At 40.1% G+C, this 16,742-nt stretch overlaps 2 long non-coding RNA genes across 3 annotated transcripts in view; both read left to right on the plus strand.

Annotated features, from left to right (window-relative positions):
- LOC104428206 overlaps positions 1–3,846 on the plus strand; it is a 64,496-nt gene extending 60,650 nt beyond the window's left edge. Inside the window, exon 5 of the long non-coding RNA XR_005553168.1 lies at positions 3,590–3,846. This is a non-coding gene — a long non-coding RNA (copper-transporting ATPase PAA1, chloroplastic). The remainder of the gene's footprint in view (positions 1–3,589) is intronic.
- Positions 3,847–11,606: 7,760 nt separating this feature from the next.
- LOC104428321 lies at positions 11,607–14,269 on the plus strand. Of its 2 annotated transcripts, none has more exons than XR_722005.3 (4): positions 11,607–11,939; positions 12,325–12,488; positions 12,697–13,013; positions 13,090–14,269. It is a non-coding gene; the product is annotated as an uncharacterized LOC104428321 (long non-coding RNA). The 2 variants fall into 2 exon arrangements; XR_001982717.2 differs by lacking the exon at positions 11,607–11,939 and adding an exon at positions 11,975–12,170.
- Positions 14,270–16,742: the final 2,473 nt, after the last annotated feature.

A 16,742-nucleotide genomic window follows, 5' to 3' on the forward strand; every position in this document is an offset into this window, starting at 1 on the left:
GAAATTAGCTAATAGCTAAGTAAAGATCACCATGAGCTGATATTTAACCAAACTCACACTAACCGTATGCCAATATGAATGAGAAGATGAAAAATAGCGGGACACAAAGAGTTATAGTGGTTTGGCTTTATTCTCAAACCTATGTCCACTCTTTAAATTGATAGCCTCAAAATGGGTTGGATTCCACTAACAATATGCTTGAAAAGTTATAACCGGCTATCATCGATCTTTTATGTGATAGATCACACTATCTGGACCCAGTTACTACTCTTACACTTGTACATTTAATCCGTAGGACAATTGTTAAATAGCACGACAAGCAAGTTAGTAAAACATAGAGATTTAATATGAGAATAATAGTATGTAAGCTACTTGATCTTTTATGTGCCGCACTCTCTTGGTTCCTTAAATCCTTCTCTCTTATAATCTTTCTCAAACTATTCGTTGAGGTTGATTTAGAGAGATAGGTGATCGTTGAAGAGTTTCCATTGAACTGCTGTCTAGAAAGATACTGCTGATACAATTTCTTTTTTAGGACTCCTGCAAACTGACCAAAAATGACAACTACTATTGTCTTCTTACTACAGTTTTTAACTAACTTATTAGACACTCTAGCTACTCTACTACATGCTTTATTTTGATTATGCTGCTTTAAGAATCCAAATCTTACAATAGCTCTTTAGCTAATCCAACGAACATCAACTAATGTAGTTGGTTATCACATCACCATCAACGTGATCTTTACTGCTCTAATATAAACATCATTAGTACCTTATATTTTTGGTTGACTAGTGTTGTTTGTAATAATAGGAGAATCGGAAACTTTTTCCAATTGGTCACACCATGGATGTTGCATGGTCCTTTGGTCCAAACATTTGCAAACAACATAGTACGTAATATATTAGGGATAGTTTGAGCATAATCAAAATCTCTTGAAGATATTTTGTCCAATAAGGACTACTTTTCTTTTTGTGGATGGGGCTATCCATTTATTTCAACACCTTTGATAAACGAAGAAATATCAAAAATTTATCGAATTGTTCTTTCTTGGATACATCATATTTCACCCAAAATGAAGCTCTGCTGAATTCAAGGTCGTCAGGACATGAGGATTCGATTTTTTTTTTTTTGAGTGATTTGAGATTAGGCCATGAAGGCCCTCAATTTTTTAATACTTGTATTTATCAATGTTGAAATGAAAATAAATATGCTTCATAATAACTGAATATTGAATACCAAATAATACCAATTAACTAAGCATGAGCACCTTTAATAAGTTTTTTGCAAAATATTTAGCAACATTCTATTGTCAATAAGTATCTTTTTCTATTGAATGAATATAAGTGGCCTTCCTTGCCTAGTGAATTAGTGATTTTTTTACTTAATTAAACCTTTTAAACTTTTTTTTATTATGATAACGGAATGTCTTTAATTTTAGTGAGTGCTAAATATTTAAGTTTTGAAGACTTAATTGAGTTATCAAAAAGCCTACAAATTTCGAAACTACTCTCCTCGGATTTACTCTTAGTAAACACCGTTTTAATGTATTGTAGCATGGATGTAAATTTTGGTGACTATACATAAAATTTAGATGCAAACCAGTAAGTTATTAATCACCTCGACAATGAAATTCAAATATTAGATATTTTATGTCGACTTTAGGAAATTTAAATAAGAGATAGTAATTTCTTTTACCAGTAAAGAAAGATGGAATTAGGCGATCAACATTTACCCTCTAAATGTTAGGTCTCACTGTCATCGTGGAATATTAGGTTTTAACCATAACTTTTCAATGCAACAGTAAATATGCAAACAAATGGAGCTGGGTTTTTTTTTTCATAACATTACTTGATTATGATAAATCCTTTTATATTGGGTTACCTAATTGGGTGATATACGAGATAATATCTCATTAATATGAAAAATCTGAATTATGAAATGTTTTCTCACATATTTATAAGATAAATACCATATATATTGGACATTACCAATCCTAGATAATTATCGTGTATTTTTTCTTTCATTTTTTTATATAATTAATGTTTTCGACGCCATCAGTTTCTGACCATGTTCATCTCCTCCCTCCCGTCCGGTGGCCCTGCTCAAACCGAGAGGCTTACAGAGTTTAGAGAGAGAGAGGGAAGACGAGCTTCGATGGAGTCAAGTCAACCATATCCAAGACTCTCTCTCTCTCTCTCTCTCTCCTATCCTCATCTCCCTCCTCTCTCAACTCCTTCGTCTTCCCCTCTCGGCTCATCACCCACAGGCTCCGCTGCATATATGCCGACCGCATCCGCTCCCCGAGGCTCGCCGAGCCGTCTCCGTCTCCCCTGGCTCCCGAGAGGTTCCGCTTGCGGTGGTAGTGGCGGCGGAGGAGGAGGCGGAGTCGACGGTGAGGATTGGATGGTGAAATCGGTGGTGGATGGAGCCGAGGAAGCCTCAGGTGTCTCCTCTGATGTGATAATTCTCGACGTCGGAGTAAGCCCCTCTCTCTACGTGAATGTACGAGCTAAATCTTTCGTTTTGTCGATGCTTGTCCAACTTTCCCCGCATTATAATGCTGAAGATGTTATTAGGCGGAGCGTAGCATGTTTCTCTTTTCAGTGTGCGGCCACTTGAGTGGCTCTGTTTCGTCTCTGCAGGGAATGACTTGTGGGGGATGTGCAGCGGGTATGAAGAGAATTTTGGAAAATCAAGTGAGTTTGCCACTCTGCTTTTGTCTTTCTTGTAAGCCATCTTTCGTATGAAAAGAATCGTCATCGACTTGAATTAAACCAAGTGTGAGAACTATCATTTTCTGAATGTGATTTGAACCCAACGTGTTCTCTCTTTTTTTCTGCTCTAGCATTGGACAGCCTCAAGTATCTGCTGCCAGCGTAAATCTTACTACTGGGACATCTATTGTGTGGCCTGTATCTGAAGCCAAGGCTATGCCTAATTGGCAAAAAAGTTGACAAATTGTGGCTTTAAGTCTAACCCTTGAGGTAAGCGGTTTTATTCACCATCAGCTTGTTGCAGTTGAATGGGGTGTGGCTGACATTCGTGAATATCATTGCCGCATATAATGTACCTTTTATCACAGATTGTCTGTGTCGAAGACTCCATCTACTAGTTGGAAGTACAAGTTTTTATAACTGTAATTTTCCCTGTCATATAATACAAACTAACTCTGAGAAGAATATTTTTAATGCTGGGGGTGGTTGACAAGTTCTCTGAATGCTCTCATGGATTTGGTTTTGTGACTTTTGATGAGAAGCAAGCAATGGGTGAGGCTATTGAGGCTATGAATGGGATGGACTTGGAAGGGAGAAATATAACTGACGAAAAAGCTTGGCCTCAAGGTTCAGGTAGAGACCAAGATGGTGATTGCAGTTCTGACTGTGGCCCTAATAGGGATGGTGGTACTCAAGGAGGATCAGGAAATGACTGCTAAATCAGGACCGTTCTGGTCCCTATGAGCATAGTGGTACAGGAAACTTCCGTTCAGGTTAGAAAGAATATTCCTGATAAGTATGTGCACAGGTTTTTTTCAGATATATTAAAGCAGTTGATGCTGTGCTGATTGAAAAATATTTTGTGCTTGTAGCAGCGCAATTGGAGGTACTGCTGCTACTTGCTGGAGCCAAAGTCCCTTCTATTGCATCTCTGCTTTATTGTTCTCTGGGTGGACAAATCTGCTTGATCAGTCTTTGATGTGCGAACTATGGCTGAAACATTCGAATGTTTAAAGTCCGTGAATGCTTGTTTTGATGTTTTGGTCTGATGATAATGCTTGCTTGACTTCAAAAATCAAATTTGGTCTTACTCTATCAATGCTATAATGGGTCCTGGATTCTCTTTGGGTTACATACTTTAGCACTTGCAAATCCATCTGAGATCAATCTTGGTTGACTTCTACATTAACATTTGCGACTGTGGAGTGCGGACAGCTTTTCGGTGTCTTGATGGCTCTTTCAAGGATAGGGCGAGAGATTGACCTGTGGAAGTATTGCCTGTTCTCTTTGCAAAAGGGAAGCTGCCTTAGAAATGAATGCCTGTTTTGGCTACGATTTTTCAAATGTCTTAACTTTTTGAAAAGGAGTTAAGCGGGTAAACTCTATGTTTTCTTATACACATTTGTTATGTGAGCTTTCTGTCTATAGTTTGCACTATATTAACTCGCTAAGCTTTTGGCAGGATTCTTGGCTGTTTGTGGTGTTTTGATACATGGTGCCGTTACTTTCGTGTTGTAGGATGTGGTGTTAGTCTTAAAAATTCTGAAAAGTCCTTATGGTCTCAAGAAGCTATTCGTATATGCAATTAACTCGGTAAAATTCCGTCTCACCCTCCACACACTGTACTGATGGAGGAGTTCCTTTCTCAGTAAAATGCGGAGACCTTTTGGAAGCGTTAGCGGTGGTGAGCATGGCAATTTGATTTGCATTGTCTTCTTCCTAGCGATCTCCAGTATTGTATCACCATCTTCAGTGGAAGATTGCTGGTCTCTGTCTCCTCTGTTTGCATGGTGCTTCTATCTTGCTAGGTTTCTCGGATAAGTTACCCTTTCAGGTGTAATGACGGCTCTTCCTTTGACTTGCATTTCTGCACTGATGATCTTCGCTACACACATTCAGCCAGTCATTTGTGATTGATCATGTATCTTCCCCCTTATTCTTTTAGAAGTTGTGCTTGCTCCATCTAAAATTGGTACTGGGTTTGATACTCTCGGAATAAGAAAAACCGGATATAATCATCTCCTTTTCAGTTTTTCTCTGCAGTTACTTGGTTAAGGTTATCGTGCATTCTTAAATATGGCTCCGTAAATGAATATTTTCTTTTCCCCTTGCTTGTCAAAATATTTGGAGATGAAATTGGCAATATGTGCTCGGCAGGGAAGAGTACACTTCTTCCATGTTAGAATCAGAGAGGAATTTTATCAAAGTATTGGTTAATTTTCAAGTAGAGTTTGACAGTAGATTCTATCGATTTTCTGTTAATCTATGCGACTTTCTTTATGTAGTTATTTCTTTAATATCTGAACTAGTCACATGCATAACTTGATCCCTAATGTCAAGGACTTAATAGATTTTTCATAATTTCAAAATCATTCCAGAGTCCAAAAAAGAAAAAGAAAAGGAAGCTGAAATAGGAAACCCAAAGGATCTTAATCATTATATTTTTGACGCAATCTTAATCATTATATTACAAAGTACAAAAATGTCCATTGGAACGCGGTGACCGAATCACCATATGAGTTATCATAACTCCACACTGGGAAGTAAAAACCATACCGGACCACGAAGTCGCCTTTATGGAAATTCAAGACAATGAATTTAATTACGTAGAGTGCATCTTGGAGGGAAAAGCTTGTGCGCGCAATGTTAGCGAAGTCTAGTTCTGTCGATTGACGAGGAGACCATAATAGCAAGCATGGACTGCCTTTTAATCTTGTGGTGAAATTTCATCATCATAAACCCTATGTCTTCAGTCTCATCTCCTCCATTATCCACCGATGCTTCCATTGCTTCAGCCTCTACACAGTCCAAGTGCGTGCCATAATCGCAGTCTGTGCAATAGTAGCACCAGCATCCCTTGGCGATGCGCTCTATTCTTGCGTTTGGGAGTAGCACAATGTGACAGGGTGCTCGTGTTCCTTGCGCTTCGCCACTGTCACCAAGTCAGTGCACTCCGCATAGAGATCGTACTGGCGGATCGAGCAGTTGTAGGAGGATGTGTCCCCGTCGTCCCCACATGCGTTACATGTGAACTCTCTCCCATCGTAAGGTGGCGAGGGAGGAAATGAAGTGGGTGCTCGGGGTGCAACTCATGATGAATAGTTCTTATCGGTTGTCGCTGTCCACCACTGTCTGGTAATCGGTTGTCGCTGTCCACCATTGTCTGGTAATGCTCTTGGTACTTTGATAGACCCATGTTATTGGGTTGGTTGATGACGGTGCCTTGAAGGTTGGTGGAGGGAAGTTGGTAGCAGGGGATTGGTGCTCTTTGATAGCCTCCACATTTGGTTGCTTTGCTAACATCCCGAAGCTTGATGGCCTAGCGATGTCCTCAGTCAGTGATTGGTGCTCTTCTAGTTCGGTGATTAAGGATATCATTGTGAGTAAACAGCGCCACGTAGACTGTCTGTTACTTATGTTACCTTGGCGAAAACAATGCCTGAGAGTATTAATGAAGCTCTATGATTAAGTGTACTATTGGAGGTTATATGGGATGGAATGAATGACCTAGAAATGGTCCGACTGATATGTAATCGACTAGGTCGATTGATCATTGCCTTTAATCTGATGTTGTAAATTGATTGATTGAATTGAAATGACCGATGAACAATCCGATTTACTTGTAATTGATTAGGTCGATTGATCGAGATATCGATCTATGATGTGATTGCTTGGGTGCCTATTTAAACTGTGCTAATATGCTGGTGGAATCTGAGACCAAGGTAAGTCCTCTAATCCGTGAGTGCATAGGCAACCCGAACGATGTATTGGTTTACTAATCGGATCTTAGGGGGTAGAACTTGTTGAGATGTAATCTCATCCCGGTTGTGGGACAACATTTTAGGCCCGTAGATGAGCCTGAGGAGGAGGAACCAGAAGAGGACGATGAGCCAGAAAAAGATGAAGAGCTTGAAGGAAATGAGCTTAGTAAAAAGAGTCGAAGGGGATCAGGATGATCCTGAGTACGACCCGAATGAGGATCGAGATCCCATACTCTTTTTTGAACCTTTTGTTGTATACTTAGAGTGTGACTAGAATGTTATGAATAGTCTTGTGAATAGACTTTAAGTTATATTATGTATAAAGGTTTGGTTGTGGATTTCAATATGAAAAATATGGCTTTGCTTTTCTAGCCCATCGTTTTATTATCTGGGGATTTATAATTGCTTTTGCGTGTGCTATTAAAAATGAAAGGGTCGGCGATACATAGTCCTGAAATATTACATTATAAAATCGACTAAGTAGAAGAATGTGTGCGTGCTCGAGGATCAGAGCGTGACATATTAATCTTAAAAAGATCATGCATACTTTTCCTTCATTACAAATCCTATCAATAGGAAAGAGAATTCTCCAGATTGATGCTAGTGATGAATACTGGACAGCCATCTTATTAAAAAAAAAATTGATAGTAAGAGACACCTATATGCTTACAAAAGTGGAAAATTTTCATAGACCAAAATGCATTATTACTCAACTTTCAAAGAAATCTTGATGGTGAAAAATGGAATAAAAAAATTCGAATTCCACCTCATCGGCCATCACTTCCTAGTAGAATTGGATATGATATCTTTTCCTAAAATGACCAAATTCAAATAGAAGCAGATTCCACATTCTCAACTACTTTGATGGGTTAAATGGTCTTTAAAATACTCTTTTGAAACCAAATATATTACCGGGAAAAAGAATGTGCATGTTGACTTCTTGTCAAGACCAAAGGCATCGACAGAAATCAATATATACATCATGAGGCATGCTTTCCATACTTTTCATTGTGATGAAAAGTATAAAATCGAAAGAATATGAGATTGGCCAAGCTGACAATACCCCCAGGAGATTGTTGAACAAATTAAAAATGGACATCTGTGATGCATTGACTAATCTCCAAAAAATTAGGAAGAAACTTCTTGAGTTCATTGTCATTACCTAGTTTATGTAAAATCTTCATGTGGAGTCATGTGGTATTCATAATCATTGCTTTGTCTGGAAGTGGATATGGAATTTTGCCATTCAAAGACAATTTGAATCTGAAAATAGAAAAATCACTAGTAATGAGACTAGTGAATTAGCATCCAAGGAAGATCAATAAAAAAATAAATGTCCTTTGTCTTGCTCTAGCTTCTAGTATAAGGACCTTCAGACATATGGTAGTATGGACATCTGTCTTGCTCTCTTGCAAACTTGGTTCCTTATTTCAGTTTTAAACCCCCCAAAAAAAAACGAAAAAATGAAAAAAATACTAAATGTTGACACTTGAATTTTTGTCGGCATTTTTAAATATCCATTTATTTTGCAAAAAAAAAAAAAAATCTATAAAAGATAAGAGCAAAAAAATTGAAAAAAAGAAGAATAAAATGGACCAAACAAAAATGAAAGGGAAAATCGAGCAGGCCGGCTTACCATTATTTTCGGTTCATCCTTCCATTTCAAACACTTTCTCCGTTCAAATTCTCACAATCCTCTACCTCCCGGTTTCTTGTTGGAGCTCTTTCGAATCAGCTATTACCCGTTCAATAAAATGTCAGGCACAATCGCTGAGGACTCACGGGATCAAGTGCATACTGATTGTACTATTAGAAATGATGGCGATGGGGAAGGTGCTTTTAAAAATATGATAGATTCAACTGTGAGTGATAAGAATGCCGTGCCTTCCCCAGAAGAAGAGGAGGAAATAATCAAGAAAAGGTATGGGGGCCTTTTACCAAAGAAGCCTCCATTGATTTCCAAGGATTTCTGCGGACTGTGCTTTGGGTAAGCAAGGAACACAGAAGCCTAAAGGACCACTTGAAGCTCTCCGACCCAAGTTGCAGCCCACCCCACATCACCAAGGAAGGTCGAGGCGCTCAGCATATGCACCTGCAGATGATGGTAATGAAGAAGATGCACTTGAATCCCTGCGGCGAAGTTGCGAGTTTGTTTGCCCAAATGATGGTTTCTTAGAGCAGTTACAAATGTTTTGAGGAAATGGGCTTCAAAGTCAATCGAGACAGCCCCATTTACAAGAAGTTTTGACTGAAAGTTCTGGCCTAAGATCTGAGCCCACGTCAAAACCAAACAAAAGAAGGCCCGGCTCATCACCCATTTCCTCTCCTCTGCACCCGCGCGCGTGCCCAGCAAAGGGAAGGAGGACGTGCGAGTGACGCCACTGCCATGACGCAAGCGGAAGGAATAATCCAGCTGTCGTCAGAGATGGGGGAGGTCGCTGGCTTTTTGTGAGCAGGTCCAAGAGGTTAGAGGTTGAGCAAGGAGTTTGTCGACCATAGGAGGAGGGGCTCGGGCTCTGCAGAAAAAAAGAGGACGTTGGTTCAAGGGAAAGAAAAATAGATATTTTTAACCTGATCTCGCTGCCCTTGACGGTGGGCATAATGGCGTTCACGCTGAGACAATGATGCGTCAAGGGGTTTTTGGAAGAGAGCGCTCGGGCTCCTCTACGACCATCTCCAGCAGATCTCGTTCCCCTGTTGTCCGTTCATACGCTCGCTCATCATCGTCGTAGACCTCTACTTGCGGCCGGCGGCAACCATTTTCGAGACCTTTTTTTTTTTCTCAAAAATTTTCTGCGATCCGCCCTCCTCAGCTCCATAAGACGTCGCGGAAGCCAGGCTCAAGTCGCTGAGAAAGGACGAGTCCAGCCCAAGCCTTCACGGAGATCGTCGATTACATCTCGCTTCAAAAACCAGGTCAACTCCGGGCTCAAGTGTTCTGTTTTGCTATGCTTTACGGAGTTCGAGAGTGTTTGGTTTAATCAATAAAATAATGAATAAAAGCTTGTGGAACCAAGCATGATTTGTGGCCATTCACAATGAATTAAGAGTTTTATATACTATGTTTAGATGGAGAATTGCATTAAACCTGAGTTGGAAACTCATTTCCCCATGACCATGAATCTAAAGCTTGTTGTCGGAAAGAACACTGAGAAATTTTCATGTCTAAGCTTGAAGCCAATTCATATTTGCAATTACATTCGTTGAATCCTACCTGACTCTAGTGTTTTTGCTGGATTTTCATGCGATTCTCTTGGAAATAATCGGTCGTCACCAAGTCTACACTGTCGCCGGAAGTCCATTCCCTTCGTCGGTGACCTCCCCATCGCCAGGGAAGCTAGCAGTACGAGGCCACACTAGTTAGGCTATTCTTCTCCATTTTCATGTATTCATGCTTGTTTGTTCATTGGACTGCTTGCTTTAGAATTTCGTTTCAATATATATTTTCGTGAGATTTTGTGGCCGCCAGAGTTGGCAGTCGGCGGTAGTCAGCGTTGGTCAAAACGGACAACCAGTAGGTGCTCGTGCTTCTGTGATGACGAAGGATGGCCACCAATGGCCGGAGGGGTGTAGCGTCAAGATTTTTAATTTTGGGAAAGGGGAGGGCTTGCAAGCCCTTGCCGCTGGTCGACTAGGATTGTCGGCCCTTGACCAAGGGCTGGTGACCCCGGCCGACCACCCCCACTGTTATCAGCCTTTCCTAGCGAAGGTGGGGAAGTGACGATGAGGGCTTGCACAGCTCTCGCCTAATGCCTTCCGTAAGTTCTTCTTCTTCCTTCTATTTTTAAATAATTTAGTTGTAAATTTAATTTAATTAATACTTATATTAAAATTCAAATACAAGACAAAACGACATTATTTTTGGCTTATTTAACCACATCAACATGCAAAATGACATCATTTTCGACTTATATAGCCATGTATGTAAAATGATGTCTTTTGCACTTGTCTTGTAGGAAAAATGCCACATCAACATTTTGGTCAGATTTTCTCGTCATTGGCACTTAATAGATCAATTTTCCTCTGATATTTGCACTTATGTGTATATTTCCTCATTTTTGGCATTTAAATATTTCATGCCAAGTTTTTGGCATTTCGGTGTTCACGTGCCCGGTTTCAAGCCTAACACATCTTCATCTATGAGATTTGGATCAATGGGGTAAATTTTATTTTTTACTAATTCATTATTCTTATTTTGTTCTTTCTTTATTTCATTAATTTTATGTATAACCAATATCACATGTCTTAATTTCAGGTTAGAGTGCTAAAGCAATTTGATTTTGGCGAAAGGACTGAGAAGCCAACAATGATTTTGTTATTAATTGTAAAGCCAACGTCTCAAATGTTTTTTCATCTTCTAAATTTAATATATCTATATAATGACATTAATGATTTCTTTTTAATAGGTAATAATATTTTTTACTTGTAATTATTTATATTTTAGTATCTAATTTATTTTTTATCAGATTCATGAAAATTGATTTTGTGTGTCATCTTAACATTTTATCTCTCAATTATTCAAGCGTGCAATAAAAAACATAAAAGAAAATAAAAATTGTATGAGATGAAATCGGTTGAAAAAGTCAACCGGTTTCATCACAAAATGAGCGATTACTAGTTGACCGTCACTCCGTTGCTGGATGGAGGACAGTTAACTAAACTGCACTCTTTTAGAAACTAGTCTCCTACGATTTACCCATGGGAAATGCCATTGTAATGTATTGTAGCAAAGATGTAAATTTTGGTAACTACACATAAAATCTAAATGCAAATTGGTAACTTATCACCTTGACATTAAAATTCAAATATTAGATAATTTATGCAACCTCTAGGAAATTTTAATGTGAGATAATAATTTCTTTCATCAGTAAAAAGGGAGAAATTGATGATCAATGGTCATCCTTCTAAACCTTAAGTCTTGCACTCATTATGGAATATTGAATTTCAAATAAAACTTGTTAATCCATCCATAACTACACAAGCATAATGAGCTAATTTTTTCATTTTATGTTTTTCTTTTTTTTGGTGGATGGTAATTTTTTCATTTATGTTAGAAAATATAATCTAAAAACTTAAATTGATAAGTAGATTGATAATTATGCGTATTGAATTTTTATCCTCATCTCCGTCCTCCCTCAACGCCTTCGTCTTCCGCATCCACCGCTACGTGTCCCGGTCGCTGCATCGCCGATGCCTCCCGTCTCGGCTCATCGCCCACAGGCTCCGCTGCATCTACGCCGACCGCATCCGCACCCCGAGCCTCGCTTCGGCCCCGTCTCCGTCTCCTCCGGCTGCCACGAGGTTCCGCTTGCGGTGCGTTCCGAGCTTCGCTGCTCCTCTCGGTGCGTTCGGCGGACGCGGCGGCGGCGGCGGCGGCGGCGCCGGTGTGAAGGCGAAATCAGTCGTGGATGGAGCAGAGGAAGTGTCGGCCGTCTCCTCGGATGGTATAATTCTCGACGTCGGAGTAAGCCACTATATTTATCTCGCAGTTTATGTGAATGTACTAGCCGAAGCTTCGATTTTGTCAATGCTTGTCCAACTTTCCCTGCATTATATTGCTGAAGATGTTTTTCCGCGGTGCGTATCGTGTTTTTTTTTTTCAATTGTGCGGTCATTTGAGTGTCTCTGTTTCGTCTTTGCTGGGATTGACGTGTGGGGATGTTCAGCTAGTATGAAGAGAATTTTGGAAAATCAAGTGAGTTTGCCATTGATTTTGTCTTTCTTGTAATTCATGAAGCCATTTTCGTATGAAAAGAATCGTCATCAACTTGAATTAAACTAAGTGTGAGACCTGTCATTTTCTGGGTGTGATTTGAACCCAGCGTGTTTTCTCTTTTTTTCTGCCCTAGCATTGGACAGCCTCAAGTATCTGCCGCCAGCGTCAATCTTACAACTGGGACATCTATTGTATGGCCCGTATCTGAAGCCAAGGCTGTAGCAAATTGGCAAAAAGAGTTGGGAGAATTACTTGCAGAACACTTGACAAATTGTGGCTTAATGTCTAACCCTCGAGGTAAGCACTTTTATTCACCATCTGCTTGTTGCAGTAGAATGAGGTTTGGCTGACATTTGTGAATAACATTAACGCATGTAACGTACCTTTATCACAGATTTTCTGTGTCAAAGACTCCATCTACTAGTTGGAAGTACAAGCTTTTATATCTGTAATTTTCCCTGTCATATAATACAAACTAACTCCGAGAAGAATATCTCTAATGCAGTGGGTTGTTGACAAGTTCTCAGAATGCTCTCATTAATTTGGTTTTGTGACTTCTGATGAGAAGCAAGCAATGGGTGAGGCTATTGAGGCTATGAATGGGATGGACTTGGATGGGAGAAATATCAATGAGGAAAAAGCTTGGCCTCAAGGTTCAGGTAGAGACCAAGATGGTGATCGCAGTTCTGATCATGGCCCTAATAGGGATAGTGGTACTCAAGGAGGATCAGGAAATGACTGCTAAATCAGGACCGTTCTGGTCCCTATGAACATTGTGGTACAGGAAACTTCCGTTCGGGGTAGAAAGAATATTGCTGATAGGTATGCACACAGGTTTTTTTCAGATATATTAAAGCAGTTGGTGCTGTGCTGATTGAAAAATATTTTGCGCTTGTAGCAGCACAATTGGAGGTACTGCTGTTACTTGCTGGAGCCAAAGTCCCTTCCGTTGCATCTCTTCTTTATTGTTCTCTGGGTGGACAAATCTGCTTGATCAGTCTTTTGATGTGCGAACTTTGGCTAAAAGATTCAATTATTTAATGTCCGTGAATGCTCGTTTTGATAGTTTGGTCTGATGACATTGCTTGCTTGACTTAAACAATCAAATTTGGCCTTAATCTGTCAAGGCTACGATGGGTAGTGAATTCTCTTTCGCTTACAAGCTTTAGCAATTGCAAATGCATCTGAGATTGATCTTGGTTGACTTCTTCATTGGCATTTGCGACTGTGGAGCGCATACAGCTTTCTGGTGTCTAGAAGGCTCTTTTGAGGATAGGACAAGAGATTCACCCGTGGAAGTATTGCGTTCTCTTTTTGCAAAAGAGAAGCTGCCTTAGAAATGAATGCCTCTTTTGGCTACAATTTTTCAAAAGTCTTGAACTTTTTGAAGAGGCGTTAAGTGGGTAAACGCTATCTTTTCCTATACACATTTAACATGTGAGCTTCCTGTCCATAGTCTGCACTATATAAACTCTGCTAAGCTTTCGGCAGTCTTCTTGGCTGTTTGTGGTGTTTTGATACACGTTCCTGTTACTTTCATGTCATAGGACGTGGATTTAGCCTTAAAAATTCTGAATAGTTCTTTTGTCCTCGGGAAGCTATTACTTTCTGCAATTAACTCTGTAAAATTCCATCTCACCTTCCACACATTGTACTGATGGATGAGTTCTTTCTCAGTAAAACGTGATCTTTTGGAAGCTTTGGTGAGCATGTCAATTTGATTTGCATTGTCTTCTTCCTAGCGATATCCTGTCTGTTGTCATCATCTTCAGTGGAAGATATCTGGTCTCTGTCTCCTCCGTTTGCATGGTGCTTCTATCTTGTTAGGTTTCCTGGATAAGTTACCCTTTCAGGTGTAATGACAGCTCTTCCTTTGAACTGGCAATGTTCCTAATAAACACCTGGTTCTTTTCGCTTGGGCAGCTGTGCGTGCATTGACTTGCATTTATGCACTAATGATCTTCGCTACACACTTTCAGCCAATCATTTGTGATTGATCATGTATTTTCCCCCTTATTCTTCTAGAAGTTGTGCTTGCTCCATTTAAAATTGGTACTGGGTTTGATACTCTAGAAATAAGAAAAAACCGGATATGACCATCCCCTTTTCAGTTTTTCTCTGTAGTTGCTTGGTTAAGGTTATTGTGCATAATATGGCTCTGTAAATGAATATTTTCTTTTCCAGTTGCTTGTCAAAATTTTTGGAGATCAAATTGGCAATATGTTTCCGGCAGGGAAGAGTAAACAAATTATTGGTTAATTTTCAAGTAGAGTTTGACAGTAGATTCTATCAATTTTCTGTTAATCTATGCCACTTTTTTTATATAGTTATTTCTTGAATCTCAGAACTAGTCACATGCATAACTTGATCCCTAATGTCAAGGACTTTCTTAGTAGATTTTTCATAATTTCAAAATCATTCCAGAGTCCCCCCCCTTCGCCAAAAAAAAAAAAAAAAAAAAAGAAGCTGAAATAGGAAACCCCAATGATCTTAATCATCAAATTACAAAGTAAAAAAATGTCATTGGAGCGCGGTGACCAAATCGTTATAATAACTCCACAATAGGAAATGAAAACCATAGCAGACCACGAAATCACATTTATGGAAATTCGAGACTAGGAATTTAATTATGTAGAGTTCATACTTGGAGGAAAAAGCTTTTGTGCGCAATGTTAGCCAAGTCTAGTTCTGTTGATGGATACTAGCATGCATGGACTGCATTTTCATCTGGTGCTGAAACATCATCATCATAAGCCCTATATCTTCGGTCTCATCTCCTCCATTATCCACCGATGCTTCCATTGCTTCATCCTCTACACAGTCCAAGTGCGTGCCATAATCGCAGTCTCTGCAATTGTAGCACCAGCATCCCTTGGCAATGCTCTCCTGGCACATGTCAGATCAGGCTCTATTCTTGCGTCAGGGAATAGCACAATGTGAGGGTGCTTCTGGTCCCTGCGCTTTGTCCTTGTCACCAAGTCGGTGCACTCCCCATAGAGATCGTACTGGTGGATCGAGCAGTTGTAGGAGGATGTGTCCCCGTCGTCCCCACATGCGTTACATGTGAACTCTCTCCCCTCGTAAGGTGGCGAGGGGAGGAAGTGAAGCGGGTGCTCGGGGTGCAACTAATGATTAATATTTCTCATCAGTTGTCGCTGTCCTCGACTGTTTGGTAATGCTCTTGGTGCTTTGATAGCCCCATGTTATGGTTGCTGGGACAACGGTGCCCTGAAGATTGGTGTAGGGAAGTTGGTAGCAGGGGATTGGTGCTGTTCGATAGCCTCCACATTGGTTGCTTTGCCAGGATCCCAAAGCTCGATGGCCTGGCGATATCCTGAGCCGGTGATTGGTGCTCGAGGTAGGAGGAGAAGAGTGAGCCCGCATAGCTCACGTGTGGGAGAATGATCTCCCGAGGCGGGAGAGGGTTGTTGATACAATGGACATGGAGGTCGAAGTCGCACGGTGCACAAGAGTAAGAGATGCCGGTGCAAGGGTGGCAAGGGCAGCAGAGGAAGGAGGCAGAGGGGTAGGTTGGGGAGGACATTAGGGTGAGGGGGTGGGAATGGTGGTGGGATGGTCAAGCCCTTATTGAAAGGGTTGGAAAAGGATCAGGTTGTGTGGATGGCTGAAATGCTTGTGTGACTCCATCCATGAATTAGGCTGTGTGTGTGTGAAAGAGCGAAGGGAGGGAGGAAGGTTGGCTTATAAATTCCACTGGGAACTGCTCATATAGGCAGGAAATACTGGATGTCCAGGAATCAATGGAAAAACATTCAATATGCTCTAAATGATTACAATATACAAAACTTACGTAAAAACATGTGTTTTTCAGTTGAATCCAATGTGAATTTTATCATGTCTTGATATGTGATTGGCACGATATATTACACTAACCCCATATAATACCCTCAGCAAATTACTAAAAAAGTCATAAATCTATTGGATGGCAGTCAATTGTGTTATAAATCTTTCAATTTTATCAATTTAGTCATAAGTATTTTGACAATTTGCAATGAAGTTTTTCCAACCAAATATGACTAGAAAATCAATAGGTGAATGCCAGCTATCCTGTGACACAACTGGTATTGACGTAGACAATGTTTGTAATTTTTTTTTAAAATGTTTTGAATTTTGTTTTTCTTTGTTGGGATTCTAGCTAGTAGGGCCCTTGCAATGACCGGTGATGCCCTCGCCGGCCACAATCAAGCACCTATGTGCCCTCACTAGCCACAAGCGAGTGCCTGGGCCCTTATTGATTGCAAGTGAGGGAGTCACATCCCTCCCCTGTGGCCAGTGAGGGTCAATTGGCAGCCTCACCGGCTCAAAGTTGGAAAAAAAAAAAGAAAAGAAAAGAAGAGAACATAAAAGAAAAAATTTAAAAAGCTATCCACATAAGCACCAATCATGTCACATAGAATAGCCAACGTCTACGTTAGTGATTTCCGGTCAATTCATTAGTAATTGCCATGTTTAGAACTAAATTGACCAAGTAATGTTAATCGTATTCCTTTTTTGGTGCATTAAAGGGAAGTGCATCCGACGTGACAACCT

This window comes from Eucalyptus grandis, chromosome 7, assembly GCF_016545825.1.
Source record: "Eucalyptus grandis isolate ANBG69807.140 chromosome 7, ASM1654582v1, whole genome shotgun sequence".
Classification (NCBI taxonomy): domain Eukaryota; kingdom Viridiplantae; phylum Streptophyta; class Magnoliopsida; order Myrtales; family Myrtaceae; genus Eucalyptus; species Eucalyptus grandis.